General features: G+C 37.6%; 1 long non-coding RNA gene across 1 annotated transcript in view; it reads right to left on the bottom strand.

The window, feature by feature from the left end:
- Positions 1–23,089, bottom strand: part of LOC126284053 (uncharacterized) — a 103,546-nt gene that overhangs the window by 53,323 nt on the left and 27,134 nt on the right. The gene's annotated exons all lie outside the window — the stretch shown is intronic.

Here is a 23,089-nt window from a genome sequence, read left to right as displayed (position 1 = left end):
CTACCAGAAATGCACATATATGGTCACCTGCTGATTTTTGTGGTTTTGACTCAGACCATGTGGTACCCATATAATCAATTTTTGAATCTTCCACATAGCATGCAAATGTCAAACGATGATGGAATGATCAGAGTTCATCACATTTACCAGTTCTTGAGTACAATGATGTGGATCATTGTGGATTAATGCATTAACACCATCTTTCATCGAACCCCAAATATCTTCCTGAGTGTGGGGAGTCACTAAAGTCAAAACAATCTTCCTTAAAACGAGAAAACCATTTTCTTGCCGTACTCTGTCCAGTGGAGTTATCCCCACATGCAGTGCAAATGCTTCTGGCTGCATCTGCTGCTGTCACCCTTCTACTGAACTCAAACAGAAGAATATGTTGGAAATGTTCCAATTTCTCCCCTTGGCGTGCCATTTTCTAGCATCCACAGCTCCACTCACTATCTCCAATGACAAAATGTAAACCCAAACAGCAACAGTTAACCACAAATAAAAAAGTGACAACAATAAATAAACACACAGCACTGGAATACCAAAATGCAAAACAAAAACACTATGAACTTATGCACCGGCCTAGTACGTTATCATGAAATTGTTTACTATAACAGAATTCTGTAATTTTTTATGAAAAACAAATTTTTAGAAGTAGAAGTTTGTTGTCTCTTAACATAGAATTTCAAGCCTTTGACTTAAATATACTGGAGACTCTTCAAAACACAAAAACTGGTTTACAATTTTACTTATAATATCAATAATATAATGTACAGTACTGAATAATTACTTAATTACAGTTAATAATGTTTCTTCAAAAGTAATGAACTTTTAAGATTAACAGTCCTAAGTACTTGCTCTCTCTTCTGCTCAAATTTTCATGTTGTCATTTATGAATTCTTCTACTGAATAGTAACATTTCTGCACTAGTTTCTCATGTAAGGATTTTTTCTGTGTTTCTCAACCTATGCTGAGCAACTCTCTTCCTTTCATTTTGTTATAAATTTTCATACCCATATAATTTGGAGTTTGAGCATAAAGTTTTAAACAGTGGTTGGGCAGCATAAAATTATTTTGATTTCTGGTGTTGTAATCATGTTGAAAATGATTTGCTACAAATCAATGAGGATTACAGTGTACAAAGATAGTACGCTCATATATGTATAGTGAGGGAACAATTAATATACTCGGATTGTTTAGGAGTGGGTGACATGATTTCTTCACCCTACATTGTGAATATTTCTAATGATGGTTTTCTGAAGTTTACTGTTCGACACACATGGTTTGAGGTACCCTAAAATACAATTCCATACCTTATTACTGACTCAAAATAGCTGTGATATACAACTTTTCTTATGCCCATACTGGTAGCATTTTACAATATTTTTATTGCATATGCTAGGCTATTTAATTTATTTGCAAGGTACTGTATGTGTGACCCCCATGACAGATTTTTATCTAGTTGCATTCCTAGGAGTTTCACACAGCTAGCAAATCCTGGTTTCTTGACTGGCCTGCATTTCATTTCATTTTGCTTGTTTAAAATTGCATTAACTGAGTCTTTTCCATGTTTAATTTCAACCCGTTTACATTAAACCAGGCATCTAAGTTTTCTAAAGTATTGAATACAGTTTGTGGAATTTGATCTGTAATGTTACTTTCAATGATTAAAGATGTGTTGTATGCAAATAAAACTGAGTGACACTCAAAATTAAGTGGCAGATAATTTATGTAAAACGAAAACAGACTGGGACCTGAGACAGAACCTTGGGGTACTCCTTGTGAAATGGTTTTCCATTTTGAAGTATAAGTTCCTCTCTCTCTCGTGTTTTAACCACTCTTTGTCTTCAGTTGGTTTGATAGGATTTAAACCATTCTAATACCGTGCCCCTAACTCCATACTTTTCCAGTTTACAGAGTACCAAAGAGCAATTCACACTAGGTCACGAAAAATTCCTGTAGCATGCAGTGAGTTGTTTAGAGACGAACTAATTTCATCAACAAAATTATTTATAGCAGATATTGTGGTTTTGCCTTTTTGAAAGCCATACTGAAAAATCTGTAGAAAAAACATATTTAGTATAATTTAAAATGGGTAAATCATCACTCTATAAGTACAAGAAAATTTTGAGATTCAAAACTAATGAAGAAACTATTATCACAAGGCTCTGAATCATAATACAGAAACATAAAATGTATTAAATATCAAGATTTCATTTAGTGATGTGAGAAATAATCAAGTGAGAAAATGGAAAAAATAAATAAATAAAACTGTTGCTGATGCTATATGCACGGACTCTACTTTCTTGAAAACAATGAGGTCATTGAAGCCATAACCAGTAGCCAATAGGCAACATCAATTGATGTACAGAAACACAATGTATCTGCAGGGATTTCAAAGTGATCCTATTCCCTAGCCAGAAAAAATGATGACAAAATTAGCTGATAGCGAGTACTTTGTCAGACTGGACCTTAAAGGAAGCATATTTATCAATCCCTTTGGGTGAAGACACACAGAAACTTGTTGTTGTTGTTGTTGTTGTCTTCAGTCCTGAGACTGGTTTGATGCAGCTCTCCATGCTACTCTATCCTGTGCAAGCTGCTTCATCTCCCAGTACCTACTGCAACCTACATCCTTCTGAATCTGCTTAGTGTACTCATCTCTCGGTCTCCCTCTACGATTTTTACCCTCCATGCTGCCCTCCAATGCTAAATTTGTGATCCCTTGATGCCTCAAAACATGTCCTACCAACCGATCCCTTCTTCTAGTCAAGTTGTGCCACAAACTTCTCTTCTCCCCAATCCTATTCAATACCTCCTCATTAGTTACGTGATCTATCCACCTTATCTTCAGTATTCTTCTGTAGCACCACATTTCGAAAGCTTCTATTCTCTTCTTGTCCAAACTAGTTATCGTCCATGTTTCACTTCCATACATGGCTACACTCCAAACAAATACTTTCAGAAACGACTTCCTGATACATAAATCTATATTCGATGTTAACAAATTTCTCTTCTTCAGAAACGCTTTCCTTGCCATTGCCAGTCTACATTTTATATCCTCTCTACTTCGACCATCATCAGTTATTTTACTTCCTAAATAGCAAAACTCCTTTACTACTTTAAGTGTCTCATTTCCTAATCTAATTCCCTCAGCATCACCCGATTTAATTTGACTACATTCCATTATCCTTGTTTTGCTTTTGTTAATGTTCATCTTATATCCTCCTTTCAAGACACTGTCCATTCCGTTCAACTGCTCTTCCAAGTCCTTTGCTGTCTGACAGAATTACAATGTCATCGGCGAACCTCAAAGTTTTTACTTCGTCTCCATGAATTTTAATACCTACTCCAAATTTTTCTTTTGTTTACTTTACTGCTTGCTCAATATACAGATTGAACAACATCGGGGAGAGGCTACAACCCTGTCTCACTCCTTTCCCAACCACTGCTTCCCTTTCATGCCCCTCGACTCTTATTACTGCCATCTGGTTTCTGTACAAATTATAAATAGCCTTTCGCTCCCTGTATTTTACCCCTGCCACCTTTAGAATTTGAAAAAGAGTATTCCAGTCAACATTGTCAAAAGCTTTCTCTAAGTCTACAAATGCTAGAAACGTAGGTTTGCCTTTTCTTAATCTTTCTTCTAAGATAAGTCGTAACGTCAGTATTGCCTCACGTGTTCCAACATTTCGACGGAATCCAAACTGATCCTCCCCGAGGTCTGCATCTACCAGTTTTTCCATTCGTCTATAAAGAATTCGTGTTAGTATTTTGCAGCCGCGGCTTATTAAACTGATAGTTCGGTAACTTTCACATCTGTCAGCACCTGCTTTCTTTGGGATTGGAATTATTATATTCTTCTTGAAGTCTGAGGGTATTTCGCCTGTCTCATACATCTTGCTCACCAGCTGGTAGAGTTTTGTCATGACTGGCTCTCCCAAGGCCGTCAGTAGTTCTAATGGAATGTTGTCTACTCCGGGGGCCTTGTTTCGACTCAGGTCTTTCAGTGCTCTGTCAAACTCTTCACGCAGTATCGTATCTCCCATTTCGTCTTCATCTACATCCTCTTCTATTTCCATAATATTGTCCTCAAGTACATCGCCCTTGTATAAACCTTCTATATACTCCTTCCACCTTTCTGCCTTCCCTTCTTTGCTTAGAACTGGGCTGCCATCTGAGCTCTTGATATTCATACACGTGGTTCTCTTCTCTCCAAAGGTCTCTTTAATTTTCCTGTAGGCAGTATCTATCTTACCCCTAGTGAGATAAGCTTCTACATCCTTACATTTGTCCTCTAACCATCCCTGTTTAGCCATTTTGCACTTCCTGTCGATCTCATTTTTGAGACGTTTGTATTCCTTTTTGCCTGCTTCATTTACTGCATTTTTATATTTTCTCCTTTCATCAATTAAATTCAATATTTCTTCTGTTACCCAAGGATTTCTAGCAGCTCTCGTCTTTGTACCTACTTTATTCTCTGCTGCCTTCACTACTACATCCCTCAGAGCTACCCATTCTTCTTCTACTGTATTTCTTTCCCCTATTCCTGTCAATTGTTCCCTTATGCTCTCTCTGAAACTCTGTACAACCTCTGGTTCTTTCAGTTTATCCAGGTCCCATCTCCTTAATTTCCCACATTTTTGCAGTTTCTTCAGTTTTAATCTACAGGTCATAACCAATAGATTGTGGTCAGAGTCCACATCTGCCCCTGGAAATGTCTTACAACTTAAAACCTGGTTCCAAAATCTCTGTCTTACCATTATATAATCTATCTGATACCTTTTAGTATCTCCAGGGTTCTTCCACGTATACAACCTTCTTTCATGATTCTTAAACCAAGTGTTAGCTATGATTAAGTTATGCTCTGTGCAAAATTCTACTAGGCGGCTTCCTCTTTCATTTCTTAGCCCCAATCCATATTCACCTACTATGTTTCCTTCTCTCCCTTTTCCTACACTCGAATTCCAGTCACCCATTACTATTAAATTTTCGTCTCCCTTCACTATCTGAATAATTTCTTTTATTTCATCGTACATTTCTTCAATTTCTTCATCATCTGCAGAGCTAGTTGGCATATAAACTTGTACTACTGTAGTAGGTGTGGGCTTCGTATCTATCTTGGCCACAATAATGCGTTCACTATGCTGTTTGTAGTAGCTTACCCGCATTCCTATTTTCCTATTCATAGTGATAAATATTCTATTTGCTATATTCTGTCACGAAAGGTTACCAATTGGAACAGCCAGCATCCGAAGTCAGTCTGAGCATGATGTACAACAATTTGTAACATGTCTGGGGGTACAATTGGGGGTTGCTGCTTTTCACCATGTGCCCTATCCACACCACATACCTGGTACTCCCGTGGCAGTCATATTATTTCTGCTCCACACTGCTGCTGGCTTGACTGAAATTATGTTTATAAATATGCAAGCTGGTTTAGGGGAGCCATGCAACATTAAACACGACACTGTCCTACGTCTGGTATGAGCAATTATTTTCTAAGATGGTAAGAAAATCGTAGGTTCCACTGTTTACACACTGTCATACGTGTTGATGTCTATTACCATTCTCACTAATTTCATGAGAGATCATAATTATCATTCCCTTCTTACTGTACAGCATTCTTGACCATATTAATATCTGTCACTATTGTACTTCACACCATCACACATATTTCACAGTCTTACTCTGGCAGAACCTTCAGTGATACATACACAGGCAATGATGATGATTAGATGTCCACGATTATCACTTGTATGAGCATACGTGTAACCGACAACATGACACAGGTGATTGTTGATGATGCGGAAGCCAAATGGTCAAACGAAAGTTCCTACGCTCATCACGTACGCACAGATAGCTGGTACCAGTCCTTCTTGACACTTGTAATAATTAACACTGTTCATAAAAGTTAATTTACAGTTCACAGTTCTCATTTGTATGAGCATGCGCATAACCACTGCGACGAGGCTGATTGTTGATGACGCGGAAACGCAATAACCGAATGCACGCTCTCAAGCTCGCTACAAGACACTGGCACTTGATTGCTCTCTTTTGTGGTAAAATATTTTACTGAATCACATTAGTTTCATTCTGGGAGGCCAAACATGATGCAGATGATTGATGCTGTACAGTACAACACACACACACACAGGCGGATACTCAAATATATTATTGGCAGCACTGTTATTACTTAATTACTTCTTTATGCACTTTTCATTGTATCCACATCCATATCTCATTACTTCACAATAATAGTACTTGCAGCCACACTTTAACTTCCATAATAATGCCTTCCCCTTGCAGAGCTACCCAGAACACAACATAGCAGCTCCTTGTCCTGTGCTCAACTCTGTAATGCAGCCGCTCGGACAGATACTCCATAACCAAGCCAGACAATACACTTACAAATTAATTAGGAAAGCTCTGAAGACTGAACTACCTAAAAAACATAACTGACTAAAGCACAACTCCACAGGAAATCTTCCAGAATTTAGCAATTTCAAAATTCTGAACGTGGGAAATTTGAAATGCAACAAAGACAAGTGAATCTTCTTTCAATGCAAAGTGCAATACTTGTGGCACATGGTGTCTGCAAAAAGCATTAAAACCTTCCAGCTCCCAAGAAAACCATGCAGTTGTTTGCCGTATTGGGAAAAAACAAATTTTTATAAAAAGTTTCCCACTGATGTTTCAATCAGTGAAACATTGCACTAGTTGTTATGTAAAAGCACTAAATGGAACTATAACAGTGAACACCGGCAGGAATTTAACAAATTAAAATGATGTTTTACTTGATGCCAAATGTCTCACGATATTTGGTCTGAGCAAAATGCTCCCAATTGCTGCCGGTGCCTCAAACTATAGTACGGATGCCATTCTGTGGCATTTAAATAATAGTTTTGAATGACCAATTGAGTTTGTTCAAAGATTCTGAGAGTGGAACAAATGAATTACAGTCAGATTGAGAAGAAGGCTCTTGCAATTATATTTTCAGTCAATAAGTTTTGTGATTACATTTATGGAGATAAATTTATCCTCTTCAGAGATCACAAACCTTTTAGTCGTTATCTTTGGACAGAATTATACTATTCCTACACAGATACCTCAATGTTTGCAGCTCTGTGTGCTACTTCTGTCAAATTATGACTATTAAGTCATATTCAGGTCCTCAACTCAACATCCATCAGATGATGTTTGTTTTTCAATAGGTACCAGTATTAGCTATGATTAAGTTGTGCTCTGTGCAAAATTCTACCAGGCGGCTTCCTCTTTCATTTCGTACCCCCAATCCATATTCACCTACTACGTTTCCTTCTCTCCCTTTTCCTACTACCGAATTCCAGTCACCCATGACTATTAAATTTTTGTCACCCTTCACTATCTGAATAATTTCTTTTATTTCATCATACATTTCTTCAATTTCTTCGTCATCTGCAGAGCTAGTTGGCATATAAACTTGTACTACTGTAGTAGGTGTGGGCTTCGTATCTATCTAGGCCACAATAATGTGTTCACTATGCTGTTTGTAGTTGCTTACCCGCATTCCTATTTTCCTATTCATTATTAAACCTACTCCTGCATTACCCCTATTTGATTTTGTGTTTACAACCCTGTAGTCACCTGACAAGAAGTCTTGTTCTTCCTGCCACCGAACTTCACTAAATCCCATTATATCTCACTTTACGCTATCCATTTCCCTTTTTAAATTTTCGAACCTACCTGCCAGATTAAGGGATCTGACATTCCACGCTCCGATCCATAGAACGCCAGTTTTCTTTCTCCTGATAACAACATCCTCTTGAGTAGTCCCCGCCCGGAAATCTGAATGGGGGACTATTTTACCTCCGGAATATTTTACCGAACGCCATCATCATTTAATCATACAGTAGAGCTGCATGCCCTCGGGAAAAATTACGGGCGTAGTTTCCCCTTGCTTTCAGCCGTTCGCAGTACCAGCACAGCAAGGCCGCTTTGGTTATTGTTACAAGGCCAGATCAGTCGATCATCCAGACTGTTGCTCCTGCAACTACTGAAAAGGCTGCTGCTCCTCTTCAGGAACCACACGTTTGTCTGGCCTCTCAACAGATAACCCTCCATTGTGGTTTCACCTACGGTACGGCTATCTGTATCGCTGAGGCACGCAAGCCTCCCCACCAACGGTAAGGTCCATGGTTCATGGTTCATGTATTAAGTTGGGTGACGCTGAGGGAATTAGATTAGAAAATGAGACACTTGAAGTAGTAAAGGAGTTTTGCTATTTGGGGAGCAAAATAACTGATGATGGTCGAAGTAGAGAGGATATAAAATGTAGACTGGCAATGGGAAGGAAAGCATTTCTGAAGAAGAGAAATTTGTTGACATCGAGTATAGATTTAAGTGTCAGGAAGTCATTTCTGAAAGTATTTGTATGGAGTGTAGCCATGTATGGAAGCAAAACATGGACGATAAATAGTTTGGACAAGAAGAGAATAGAAGCTTTCGAAGTGTGGTGCTACAGAAGAATGCTGAAGATTAGATGGGTAGACCACATAACTAATGAGGAAGTATTGAATCGGATTGGGGAGAAGAGAAGTTTGTGGCACAACTTGAGCAGAAGAAGGGATCGGTTGGTAGGACATGTTCTGAGGCATCAAGGGATCACCAATTTAGTATTGGAGGGCAGCGTGGAGGATAAAAATTGTAGAGGGAGACCAAGAGATGACTACACTAAGCAGATTCAGAAGGATGTAGGTTGTGGTAGGTACTGGGAGATGAAGAAGCTTGCACAGGATAGAGTAGCATGGAGAGCTGCATCAAACCAGTCTCAGGACTGAAGACCACAACAACAACAACAACAACAGGTACCAGTAGTCAAGACACTGTGGAAAATTTCCCAGTAAACTCAAGTTTAACTGTCAAACTTGTGTCTAAGAATACTGTTTTGTCTAAGAGAGGTTACTTAATCACAGAGATTAAAGTCAATGGGGATATAAGGCAAAGGTGTCACTCTGGTACATTCAGAGTCAAGCCAGACATGAGTTTTTTTCTTTGTCTTTTTTTCTAGTGGTGCTTGGTACTACAAATGCAACATTGGTGCTTATATTTAAGGTACTACAAATGCAATACCAATGTCTTTGGGGGATACTTCTTACTAACTGCATTGCTTCTGGAAGGATATTGACAGACACACTGAAATAATACTGCCTCAATATTTTGTGTGAACGCAAACATCAGAACCATGGTCATGTCTACATATTGATTTTGCAGGACTGTTCCGTTTATCAGAATCTAATGGCTTATCATCATCATCATCATCATCATCATCATCAATGCTTTGTGCAGATTCCCATTTCAGATAGTGCTGTCCTCAGTATTTTTCACGAAGACTATTCCAGGTTCGTCAGAAGTCATTTCTATTGAAGGACTGTACAGTATCAGCAGAGCCACTCCACAAGATGCACTATCACTACCTCCAGCTGAGAAACTTCATGGACAGCTACACTGAACATTAATGTCAAAGTCATTTGTGCCTCCACATGCCGAGCTAAATGGTACGGTACTCATTTCAATGTACCAGTATGGAAAGAAGACATGGATACCAGGTATAGTTACAGATAAGCTCAGAAATGTAATCAAGACTGTCTCATGTTTCCCAAAGTTAAATTCTCTTATTTCCAGACACACACACACACACACACACACACACACACACACACACACACACACACACACACACACACACGGCAGTATTTTTGTTGTGCCTATCTGCGACTTGGCATCTCCGCTACATGGTGAACAGCAATTATTCTTTTCATTATATTGTTGAATCAGAAAAAATTAATAACATTTTACTCATGGAATTTTCTTCAGTTACTGTTAGCTTACTTTTTAGTTGCTTTATTCAATTTCCAAACACACAGGTGGTGAAAATTACATTGTAGAACATTCGGTAAAAGTGCTACAAAAATATCAGTTCTCTTCAAATGTAGAGAAAATGCTGATACACATCTGTATGCCTATGATGTATCCTTAAAAACACAAATTAATCAAAGCAAAGAATTAAAGTGTGTACAGAACATTTTACTTGACTAAAACTGTTTATCTTCTAATAGCTATGGCAGTGACATATTATGAAATCATTATTGAAAAGGAACTTTTATGATAGAACCCAGTATATAATTACAATTTATCACTCCAAAATATCATATGTCAGGTTGAATACTTTGATTTTAAGGTGTTTACATTAAGACCATGTTATAACTTCCATCAACACTTTTAAAGATGAAACTTATCTTCTGTGGAATCAAACCTTTTAAAAATATATTATGCCATCAAATCATCAGACAAATAGTTGAACCACAGTACAAGAATTTAATATGAACATAAATGAAAACAAAACAGAAGTTTTGCATTTTCATTAGGTGCATTTGAAAATTCAGTAATGTTCAGCAAATTAGGCGACACTTTCAGTCCTTTCATGTAAAATTCTAACAAATTTTAAGCTATGGGAAAACGCACAGCATGTATTAAATGAGAAGTCAAAGGAGTTGGGCATTACATGCAGTCTTCAGTGACAGAGGGTGGATTTTTACGTAGCTGCAGACCCAATAATTACCAGCAGTCCCAATAATCACCACCTGGGACCGAGGGACTATGAAAATGGAACAACTATATACAAGGGATAAAGTTATATAACAAGACATACATATAAAAATAATAACAGTACATTTCTTCATCCTTTGTATATATGAGTTATCATTTATTTTGTAAGGTGCAAGCATAGGAAATTTAAAGTTTGTATTTGAAGTTAACTTTCATCAAATACTGAATTTTTAGGTGCCCAAAATCATACAAAATGTATCTGAAAAGTTTTTAGGGAATAAAATACGAATTTTTAACAATTCAAATCATAACTATAATAAATATCCCTGTAAGACATTGCTGGAAATGGCAATCCATCTGTGCATTAACATTACCAGTTTACTACTATCTCATTTTTAAGTTTTGTCTCAAACTATATAAGTCATTTTTGAAATGATGGGCTGAGGACAAATACAGCAGTGTAGGTAACATTAAAAACTATTCTTCAGAATTCGTCTTTCTTTCCACAGACGATTATCTGTTGTCATACATTCTCCTGAGAGATTACAAGTGTCTGTTGGGTTAGGACACAAACCTACACTTTTGCTTAGAACTGAAACTGAATTTGAAAAGTCGAAATGAAATGAGCATATGACATTGTGGGCCGGGAGTCACCCATTCGGGGAAGTTCGGCCGCCTAGGGCAAGTACTTATTGCATTCGACGCCACATTGGGCAACTTATGTGTTGGAGATGGTGATGAAATGACAATGACGACGACAACAACACAACACTAAGTACATGAGCAGAGAAAATCGCCTGCCCCAGCTGGAAATCGAACACGAATAGGTACTGACAGACTGAAGCAGTGATGGGGTAATGACACATGCCGGAAAAGGCAGTGAAGTAAGAGGTTCATCAATAAAATGATTACGGAGACTCCTTCACAACTGATGGAAATGGAGTAATAAATGTTTTAAGATACAAGGCTTGAAATACCTATTGGCATCAGTTTGTGTCATACATTTTGTAACTAATTTATTTATGAATTTTCTTTTCTTTGAGTGCAGTCTACATCTGGCACTTAAGATACCTGCCCATTATTTCCTTACATTTGCATGGATTGTTATTGGTTGTCTGCTATGGTCAAGATTCTGGCACTAAATATTGATATTGCAAGGGGGTTTGGAAAAAATGGACACAAACTTAAGTGTATAAAACATGCATTCATATCCTGAAAAGCTGAACATCAAAATGTGGCAGAGGTCTCTTCAGTCACCTTTTCCATTAGGTTTCATACTTTGATAACACCTCCATCCTACCATATAGGATTTACAAACTTTGCAGGCAAGATAATGCATCAGACCACACAAATATAAAACAAATATGTTGTATAATATAACATTAAAGTTTAAAAAATAACAACAGCACTGAGGTAAACTTAGTGACTTTTCAATGCCAAATAATAATATATGTTGTAATTGGCAAGCTTTTGGAGCCAGTAGCTCCTTCTTCAGGCAGAAGGGTTGAAGGGGAAGGAAGAAAGTAGAAAGAAAAGGACTGGGGAGGTCTAGGAAAAGGGGTAGATTTCAGGAAAGTCACCCAGAACCGCCTGTTAAGGGAGACTTACCATACAGGATGAGAAGGACCCATGGTCCAGGGGGACTTTCTGGAACTTTACCCCTTTCCCTAAACCTCTACAGTCCTTTTCCTTCACCCTTTTTCCTTCCCCTTCAACCCTTCTGACTGAAGGAGCCTCTGGCTCTGAAAGCTTGCCAATTACAACAGTTTCATGTGTATGTTCTACCATCATTTGGTGAGTGTATTTTTGTCTATCCAATTAAATAATTTTGTTAGTAATTGATTGTTTTCATTGTTAAATAATAATATCCATATTTTGTCAAACAAACTATTCAAATCAATCAATGAAAACCAGTCAAAATTCATTTGTGAGAGAAGTAACCTCTTCATCAATTCCACTCAGTACAGTGGCTCTTTTGGCCAGGATACATGTCTTTTTGGCTTCCAGTTCTTTAAATTTCTGGATGGTGGACCACTTCCGTCTAGTTCTCTTGCATTCTTCATCTTCACATTGCTTCTGCTTTAAAACCTCATCATATCAATCTCGAGCATTGCGATCGTCCACGATCATTCTCTTGTTAACATCAATCTTGAAGACACGACCAGCAGATTTCAGGCCATTATGTACTTGACGTATCACTACTAATGAATTGGTTTCTTGGTTGACTGTCATACACTCTTGATTAATGGGCAAACCTTGCTCTACAAAGGCTTGACCATGGCTCAGAATGAGTACCTTTTGAAGAAAGCTATACAAATGCTGACAGGTGCTATCACCATCCAATAAGTCTCTCCAAAAGTGATCGATTCTCATCTCAGTAGTCCTCTAGTTCACACAGAGATCCAAAAATACCTCCTCACCAACAAGTTGCACGAATTTTTTCTCAACTTTATCACAGTCTTTATCGCTTATCCAATTCTGTGAAGAGAATTCCTTCACAGCATTCAAGATTATAGCCTTGCTAGTCCTCAGGCTGGTATTTATCACAAATGGTTTACAAAAGCTTATGTATCTGCAAATGCTATACTTCAAAGGCGACTTTAGAAGGGCGTTTGAACACATTTAAATCTGAAAGTCCCTGCCCCTCAGTCCTGAAAGTTAAAATATCTTTGGCAGGTACTTTTACTTTCCTGTGCACAGGCCGTACAGAATGACCTAAGTTCATGTCTATTGCAGAAATAAGACCAGCTTTACTATCAAGTTTTATATCACACACTAATCTCACAGCAGATAATACTTCAGCCTTAACAACTGTGGACATCACATTAGCAAGTAGAGATGACAAAGCATCATACAAGAAAGCTGCCATGGGGGATACACATTGGAATTCCCTCAGAGAGGGTGTGACCTTATAATGGTACAGCCTCCCCCTAGATTCATATGAAATGTCTGCTACGCATCCGGGTAGCTTTCGGACGATTCAGTGCTTCCTGAAGACTTGTGTGTGTATTTTGGATGAATTATTCAGTTTAATTTGCCACAGTTTTTTATTCTGGAAGGGCACATATTACCATAATTGTCTATGGATTGTTGCCATTAACAAAATTATGTACAGATTACAAATCAAAGACCTTGCTGAGAAGCTGAAGTAAAAGCTATTTAGTAACAAATGTTATGAGGCTGTGGAAATGTTGGCATAAAGTGGCTGGTGCCTCTAATTACCTTAATTGCAGTTGATTGGTGGGTTAACACAGAGAACCTCATTGTCTTGAGAAATGGCTTATAAATTATTACCAAGTGATGTATTTTCATTTGTTACCTATTTTTATGTCCTCCTCTGTAATTAATGTACTTTGTAATTACATTTCTAATTAACTCTCCAATTGTTTACACCACACAACTTTACGATTTTCAGAATTTGAGGCCTTATTTGTAACTTTCTCGTGTGCAGTCAGATAAAGCACGAGATCTGTACTGTCATTGAATGTTAGTAACCAAATCCAAATTGTAAATCATTACATAACTAAAATAATACAAGAGACATTATTGCAATTAAAGTTCAGATTGATTTTCATATTTAAAACAAGTGATTATACTATAAAAATTTATGTAATACAATATTGTATTTTATACCTTTACATGACAGTAACATTAGTTTCTTTACGTTTTGTGAATTTTAATTGTAACATCAGAATTGTATAAAATTAATAATGGGTTATTTTGAAATTTATTGTTAAAATTCTATATAAAGCGACGCTGTAAGGGAGTTGTTGAGTTTTTTTGTAAGTCACTCAAAGAGATCTGTGAAGGATATGTCAGTGGTTTTTTTAACGTGACTAGTATGCACTTCAGTTGTCAATAAATTTTGTGAAGTTGGAGACCATTATATTCTTTCATCAAATGAACTCAAGGGCAAGTTAAGTTAAGTTAAGTTAAGTAACATTCAAAAATGTAGCATCATTACGAATGGTTGAGTTGAGCTGCGATCAATGTTTGAAATGTGGAAATACGTTTAACAAGTGACTGTTTCAGGTGAACGTAAGACAAATGCCAAGCATAAATAGTCTTGAAAAATTTTGTGTAATTGACGCACAGAACGAATGGATGTTGCCACATGGGAAGAGTTGGTGTGGATAAAAAAAAAAAAGGCCAAATTCTCGGACAGCATCGTCAACCATCAGATGAGTAACAGTTTATTTTTTGTGCGTTTTGACTGTGATAAACAACTGTGTGGGAAGTTTTTATATTTTGTAATTTACCATGGCTGATATCAACATTATAAAAATGAGTGAGGGAAAATGTGTTAGTAGTGAATCTGTGGAAAACACTTCGGACCTAGGACCAAGTATCACTGAACTATCGCCCAGTAGTAATCCAAGTGTAGATCGAAGTTTTGGTGAAGAGGGTTTGTAACAATGGCGACGCTGTACTATTGTACATATAAGTAATTTTTTTCCTTCTGATTTATCGATAAAATTGTGTAATTGATGTTCTGATTTCATTTCTTTTTTTGTTTCATGCCATTGTGTTAAGAAAACTGTAAACAAGTTTCAATGTGAATATTAATGTTTATGTCAAATGTCAAGTAATATTGTAATAGAATTGAAATGTAACAAATGTTGAGACTGTTGTAAGATTATTAAAACTGTAACTACGCGTCTGTCCATATGTATATAATGTGTTAGGATATGTAGAATGCAAAACCTCGGGTGAATACCCAGTCTGTTAAGGAGCGGTAAAAGGTGGATAGCAGGCGAGCGCGGAAAAATGCGCACGGACACTGCACGGCACAACGGGCTCAGTACTAGTAGTCGTCGGAGTTTGGCACTGTTTTGAGCAACACCCTCTGGGGCGAGGAGGCTCCCCTAGAAGATATAGCTTCACTGAGCCTCGGGTATGCCGTTCCAACGCCCACACAGCATGGCAAAATTACATAGGCACTAAATGGAAAAGTATTGTGACGCTAAGAAGAATTAGAGGGCCGATACATCAAGTGACATAGCTGTGGCTGTATGTGTGCTCTGTGGCTCGTCATCTCGCCACCTGCCAATCGCTGCATCGATACTAGCAGGTTTAAACTTTTAGTACTGTATTCGTATGGATCAGAGAGAGAACTGTGCAATAATAATCTAAATTTTACCAGAACCTTCCCATTATTTATTTATCCTCACAACTAACCTAGACAGGGTCCTTTCCAAATATTGTGCAATCCGAGTGTCCCGAAATGAAAAATTAAATTTTGTGTTAATAATACTTATTTGCAGACTTAGCTATGTTAGAATGGTGTTTAAAGAAATGTTTTGTTAATGAACCAGTAAATGAATAACAAAGGTCTAACGAAGTTGAAAGATAACTTTAATATAGATATAGTAATGAAGTTTAATTATTTCAAGACAGATATAAAGGTATTTACGTGAGCAGTAAATAAGATGAAAATAGTAGTAACTTATATACTGCAAATCTTGAATGCATAATAAATTAAGTAATCATTTTGTTAATACAGTGATCATAACAGTTTCAGCGCCCCCCCCCCCCCCCCCCCTTTTTATTCATTTGAATTCTGAGGTGTTCTAAATTGGTTTGACCAGCAAAAGTTAAAGTCAATATAAAAGTCAAAATTTATCAGTGATTTATCTTTATCAAAATTGACATTTTGTGGCGGGAAAGTGATATTTCTAGAGTAACCTACGCCCGATTTTAATCAGATTGATAGACAGTATAAAGTTTTGTAGTATACATTATAGTGTAGTGTTATGTATTCATGGTTTTTCCGTATCAGTACAGAACGTGAAACTATCAATTCAATAGATTTTCTGGTTCTAAAATTCTACTATATTATGCAAATTTTTCTACCTGTTGTTTTGCATGAACATCTACCAACTTGTACAGGGAAGAAACTCAGTTAATGCCTAATTAGGCTGGCGACCATATTATTATCAAATGCGTAGCATCTTCAGTGTTGCTTTTGGTCCATCCTGACGTGTAATTGCATTTTGTACTTGCTTGACGGATCTTTGTTATTACAGAGTGGGTTTAAGTTTGATTTGCCGCCATTAAAGTACACGCGGTTGATATCTATACAAAAATCCTTTCTCATAAGGTGAACCCCGCTCACTTACCATAGTACAGGCTTTAATGAGTACTGTGTCACACGGAGGTTACTGGTTCCAGTGACCTCCGTGTGACACAGTATGCAGCATATGAAACAAGTAAAGCAACAGCTTAGTAAGAAAGTTGTAGAATCAGAAGAGGGTGTAGCTCAAAGAAATTTTGTTATCAATATTAATTGTGTATCAGGTGGCATACCTTTAAAATGCTTTCCAGGAGATGGGAAATTGCATCCTGTTGATTTTTTTACGACATTGTCAAGATAATTTTATTAATGACATAACAGACAATGTCAAAATTAAATTTGTTAAGCGATTTTTGGACGGAAAAGCATTTTCATTTGCCAATCATAATGTTAAGTTTTGAAATAAGATTTGATCAGAATCTAATCAAGCTAGGACTAAATGCGAGTTTTTGAATGGGCAAATGTATAGGGAAGTTAATGGTAGCTTGAAGTGTTTTTGTGAAAACCAGTTGAGGAAATTAGTACACTTAGACAAACCTTTTGATGAACTAATACAAATAGATGCCTTAAAAAGGAGATTACGGAAAAAAAGTACAGTGGGAGCTGATTTATTGACCAGACAACTCTGTAGATCAGTTCTTGAGATATGTAGAGAAGTTGGATAGAGCCTTTGAGAGAAATTAGTGGTTAATTAATGGCAGACTTGGCAACCAACCACCTGGGGGCGGAATCAAAACAGGAATCAAGGCAGGAGTGACAATGAAAATTAGAATAATAATAGTGGTTATAATAGAAGTGATAACAGATGGCTCAACCATAGTAATGGGAATGGAAACAGAGGACATGACAACAGGGAGAGACCTTGGGAGAATGGCAGACAATCAGATAATTACCAATCAAGATGAGGCAATTTAACTGATGGCCGCCTCATTGGGAGCCTGTCAGTTTGGGCAAGAAATAAGTACCAAAATCAGGCTAAACACCACCGACCTAAAAACATCGAAAATAATTACACAAGACAGTAATCGAAGATATTGGAGTGGAAGTGTCAGAACTAATGTAAGAAGAGCACATCAGATTAGCAAATTACAGTTTGACAGTAAATTGTGGAAAAGTATGAATGAAAGTGTGGAAGATAGAAGTATTAGCACCTGTAAGAATGTTTAAGAAATTCGATTAGAGGAGGAAAAGTATCTCAAGTCTATACAATCAGTGTGGCAAATAAGTTTGCGAAGAAAATGTTGGTTCTGATAATAATCCTGACGAGTTTGGATTAGGTAAATTAATGGAGGAAGAATCTATCACTGTTAAGCACTTAAGTGATGATACTTGTACTGGTGTACTTAAGATGTTGAAGTGCCTAGTATTGGAGATGATAGCATGTGTGACGATGTTGATAGTTAAGTGTTAGTATTAATGATGAACGGGAGGAAGAATTAGTAGGCATGGTGTATAAGGATGTTAAAGAAAATTTAATTGATGGTGAAGAAGATGATGTCAGTACTATAAGTGAGGAAGATGAGAGTCAGATTGTACTAATGAAAACTGGGAACGTATCATCATAATAAGGAACATGTGGACGGCCATTATAATTTAGATGTGATGATAGAAACTTTATGGTATACTTACAAGGATTATAGTGACAATGGCAGAGTAAAAAGTGTCATCAAGATTATTTGTGATGAATTGCATTCCAATTGGTAAGGTAGAACCAATCAGCAGGCATTCAGTGAGATCAGTTCAGTGAAAAATGGACAGTGTGTAAAAGAGGGACATGACATCATGCACTCATCTGGTGTGGCTCTAAGAAAAATTCAAACAACTAAGAGAATATGTGTGTAGGAAAAATTGGTACAAATGACTTGGACTTTAGAGAGATTGAGGATGATTTGTTACATGAAGATGAGGAAAGCAGGAAGGAAAGAGTTTTAGGTTGTCCGTATATACGTATAAAAGTTGAAAATTATGAGGGAGTTTGCCTCTTAAGACACGGGTAGTCCTGTCTGTGCCATTTCTGAAAAATTTAGAGACCAGATAAGACACAGTGCTGACTTTGAAGAATATCCTGTTATTGGAATTAAAATTAAGGAAGCAACTGGTAGGGCACAGCAAAGCTGTAAACAGGCAAGCTTTAATATCTTTCACCATTAATGATGTACAGTATTCAAATGGTTCAAATGGCTCTGAGCACTATGGGACTTAACATCTGTGGTCATCAGTCCCCTAGAACTTAGAACTACTTAAACCTAACTAACATAAGGACATCACTCACATCCATGGCTGAGGCAGGATTCGAACCTGCGACCATAGCAGTCGCGCGGTTCCGGACTGAGCGCCTGAACCGCTAAACCACCGAGGCCAGCAATGTACAGTATAACCAAGGATGTTTTGCAGTGACTGACCTCAATGAAAATATTTTGTTCACAATGAATTGGATACAAGGAGTAAATGTAGATTTTGACTGGAATAACAAAAAGTTAAAGCTTACCAACACAAAAACAGATGTAACACACGTGACTGAAGTAATCATCCCAAACTGCCTACAGAAAAATTTTCAAATTAGAAGAGTGATTTGTGTAAATGGAAAGATTGACATTAAAAAGGAAGACAATTAAGAAGAATGCAGTGAAGACAAGTATGCTGAATTAGTGGCCACCAAACTAAAGGAAGCTGGGAGTCTAGATACAGGACAGAGAGATCAACGAGGTAGTTTGTTGTGGGAATACAAAGATGTGTTTAGTGAGAAACCCAGAAAAGTGAAAAACTATGAATGTAGACTTAAACTAAAACCTTACGAACCATTTTTTATAAAACCATATGGAGTAAGTGTTAAACATCAAGAAAAAATAAGATAATGTAAATGCCCTCAGGAGGACACTACATCTTTGTGTCAAATGTGTGGCGAGTACTAGGTCTCTGAGCCTATGTAGCATTATATTTTCTTTTTGTTTTCGGATGATACATCTTTTACTCATCTATAAACTTGTAATCTAATCTGTATACAGCTAAACCTTTACAGTTTAGAGATAATTAATTTTGTGTGACTTTGTTTGTAAATATGCTCGCAGTATATGGTAATATGTGAATGCTTTTGGTATATTCATACCTGATGTGACCTTAATTGTAATCTACACGAGTACCTTGAGTAATGAGTTCATCCCTGTTCCTACCTAGACAACTGTATCCAAAATCCTTACCTGACCTGAAGTGAAAATTAAAAATACCGACACTAATAGTCGACTGTGCTATTTCAGCATAGACACTGCCAGAAAAAGAGGGGTTGCAGACAAGATGCACAGCGCAAAAGGACTGATGATAGTGAGCTGCCAGTTCCTTAAAATGTGCAATGTGAACAAGTGACTGGGGTGACAACTAAGAAAAGAAAACTTTCGTTTTTTTGGTTGGGTGTATGTATTTAGCAGCCATTCATACAAGTAAAGAGGAAATAACAGTACGGAGCCTCCCCCTAGATTCATAAGAAATGTCTGACACTACCTTTATTTTTTTTATGCATCCGGATGGTTTTCGCACGATTCAGTGCTTCCTGCAGACTTGTGTGTGTGTTTTGGATGAATTATTCAGTTCAATTTGCCAAAATACAGTTTTTTATTCTGGAAGGACATGTACACTATTGGCCATTGAAATTGCTACACCAAGAAGAAATGCAGATAATAAATGGTTATTCATTGGACAAATATATTATACTAGAACTGACATGTGATTACATTTTCACGCAATTTCGGTGCATAGACCCTGAGAAATCAGTACCCAGAACAACCACTGCTGGCCGTAATAAAGGCCTTGATACACCTGGGCATTGAGTCAAACGGAGCTTGGATGGCGTCTACAGGTATAGCTGCCCATGCAGCTTCAACATGATAACACAGTTCATCAAGAGTAGTGACTACCGTATTGTGACGAGCCAGTTGCTCGGCCACCATTGACCAGGTGTTTTCAATTGGTGAGAGATCTGGATAATGTTCTGGCCAGGGCAGCAGTCCAACATTTTCTGTATCCAGAAAGGCTCGTACAGGACCTGAAACATGCGGTCATGCATTATCCTGCCGAAACGTAGGGTTTCACAGGGATCGTATGAAGGGTAGAGCCACGGCTCATAACACATCTGTAATGCAACATCCACTGTTCAAAGTGTCGTAAATGCGAACAAGAGGTGACCGAGACGTGTAACCAATGGCACCCCACACCATCATGCCAGGTGATACGCCAGTATGGTGATGACGAATACACGCTTCCAATGTGCCTTTACCACGATGTCGCCAAACACGGATGCGATCATCATGATGCTGTAAACAGAACCTGGATTCATCCGAAAACATGACTTTTGCCATTTGTGCATCCAGGTTCGTCGTTGAGTACACCATCGCAGGTGCTCCTCTCTGTGATGCAGCATCAAGGGTAACCGCAGCCATGGTCTCTGAGCTGATAGTCCATGCTGCTGCAAACGTCGTCGAACTGTTTGTGCAGATGGTTATTGTCTTGCAAACGTCCCCATCTGTTGACTCAGGGCTCGAGATGTGGCTGCACAATCCGTTACAGCCATGCGGATAAGATGCCTGTCGTCTCGAGTGCTAGTGATACGAGGCCGTTGGGATCCAGTGCAGCGTTCTGTATTACCCTCCTGAACCCACCGATTCCATATTCTGCTAACAGTCATTGGATCTCGACCAACGAGAACAGCAAATGTCGCTATACGATAAACTGCAATCACGATAGGGTACAATCCGACCTTTATCAAAGTCGGAAACGTGATGGTTCGCATTTCTCCTCCTTACACGAGGAATCACAACAATGTTTCACCAGGCACCAACTGCTGTTTGTGTAGGAGGAATCGGTTGGAAACTTTCCTCATGTCAGCATGTTGTAGGTGTTGCCATTGGTACCAACCTTGTGTGAATGCTGTGGAAAGCTAATCATTTGCATAGCACAGCATCTTCTTCCTGTCGATTAAATTTCACATCATCTTCATGGTGTAGCAATTTTAATGGCCAGTAGTGTATTACCATAATTGTCTACGGATTGTTGTCATTAACAAAATTATGTACATGTTCCAAATCAAAAATCTTGTTGAGAAGTTGGAAGTAAGAGCTATTTGGTAACAAATGTTATGAGGCTGTGGAAATGTTGGTGTAAGTGGCTCGTACCTCTAATTACGTTAACTGCAGTTGATTGGTGGGTTCTACATCTACACCTACATCCATACTCCGCAAGCCACCTGACGGTGTGTGGCAGCGGGACAGAACCTCATTATCTTTAGAAACGGCTTAAAAATTATTACCAAGTGATGTATTTTCATTTGTTACCTATTTTTATGTCCTCCTCTGTAATTAAGATCCTTTGTAATTACATTTCTAATTAACTCTCCAATTGTTTACATCACACAACTTTACAATTTTCAGAATTTGAGGCCTTATTTGTAACTTTCTCGTATGCAGTCAGATAAAGCACGAGATTTGTACTGTTATTAAATGTCAGTAACCAAATCCAAACTGTAAATCATTACGTAACTAAAAGAATATAAGAGACATTGTTGCAAATTAAAGTTCAGATTGATTTTCATATTAAAACTAATGATGATACTACAAAATTTATGAAATACGATATTGTATTTTATACCTGATTTGGCTGTAACATTAGTTTCTTTACATTTTGTACATTTTAATTGTAACATCAGAATTGTTGAAAATTGATAATGGGCTATTTTGAAATTTATTGTTAAAATTCTATATAAAGCGATGCAGCAAGGCTGCAAGGGAGTTGCTGAGTAGTTGTTTTGTCAGTCAGTCAAAGAGATATGTGAAGTATGTCTGTCAGTGTTTTTTTAATGTGGCCAGTATGCAGTTCAGTTGTCAATAAATTTTGTGAAGTTGGAAACACATATTGTTTCATCAAATGAACTCCAGACTAAGTTAAGCTAATTTAAATAATGTTCAAGAATATAGCATCGTTACCATCTGCCCTGAAACAAAGCTAAAAAAAAGATACTTTAAGTGGCAGCCGAGGATCTTTGAGGTTCTCAACATTGTTAACCAGCTGTGAATATCTATTTTTATCATGAACTTCTTTACTTTGGCTGCACAAGTCTTTAGAAAGGGGATGATATTTACACCCCAATTGGTCAGTTGGTCACATCCTTGTTTTCCAGCCAGTGCCCAGAGCAATTCCAACCCCCCCCCCCCCCCCCTCCTTAAGGGAAGAACAAATTTGTGGGTTTATTAAATCTTTTATAATCAGCTCTTCTAACATGTACATTCTTCAGCACACTGTAAATCAATTTCAGAAAAGACACAATGTCCCAGTTAGTCTTTAAGGCTACATTCATGAAACTCTGATGAATTATATGAAAACCACAGTAAAAGTTGATGCACTGCACCATGAATATCCTTCAGATCAAGATGCAAATCTATCCCA

Source organism: Schistocerca gregaria, chromosome 8, assembly GCF_023897955.1.
Source record: "Schistocerca gregaria isolate iqSchGreg1 chromosome 8, iqSchGreg1.2, whole genome shotgun sequence".
In the NCBI taxonomy this organism is placed as follows: domain Eukaryota; kingdom Metazoa; phylum Arthropoda; class Insecta; order Orthoptera; family Acrididae; genus Schistocerca; species Schistocerca gregaria.
This window is presented reverse-complemented; position numbering and strand designations above follow the sequence as displayed.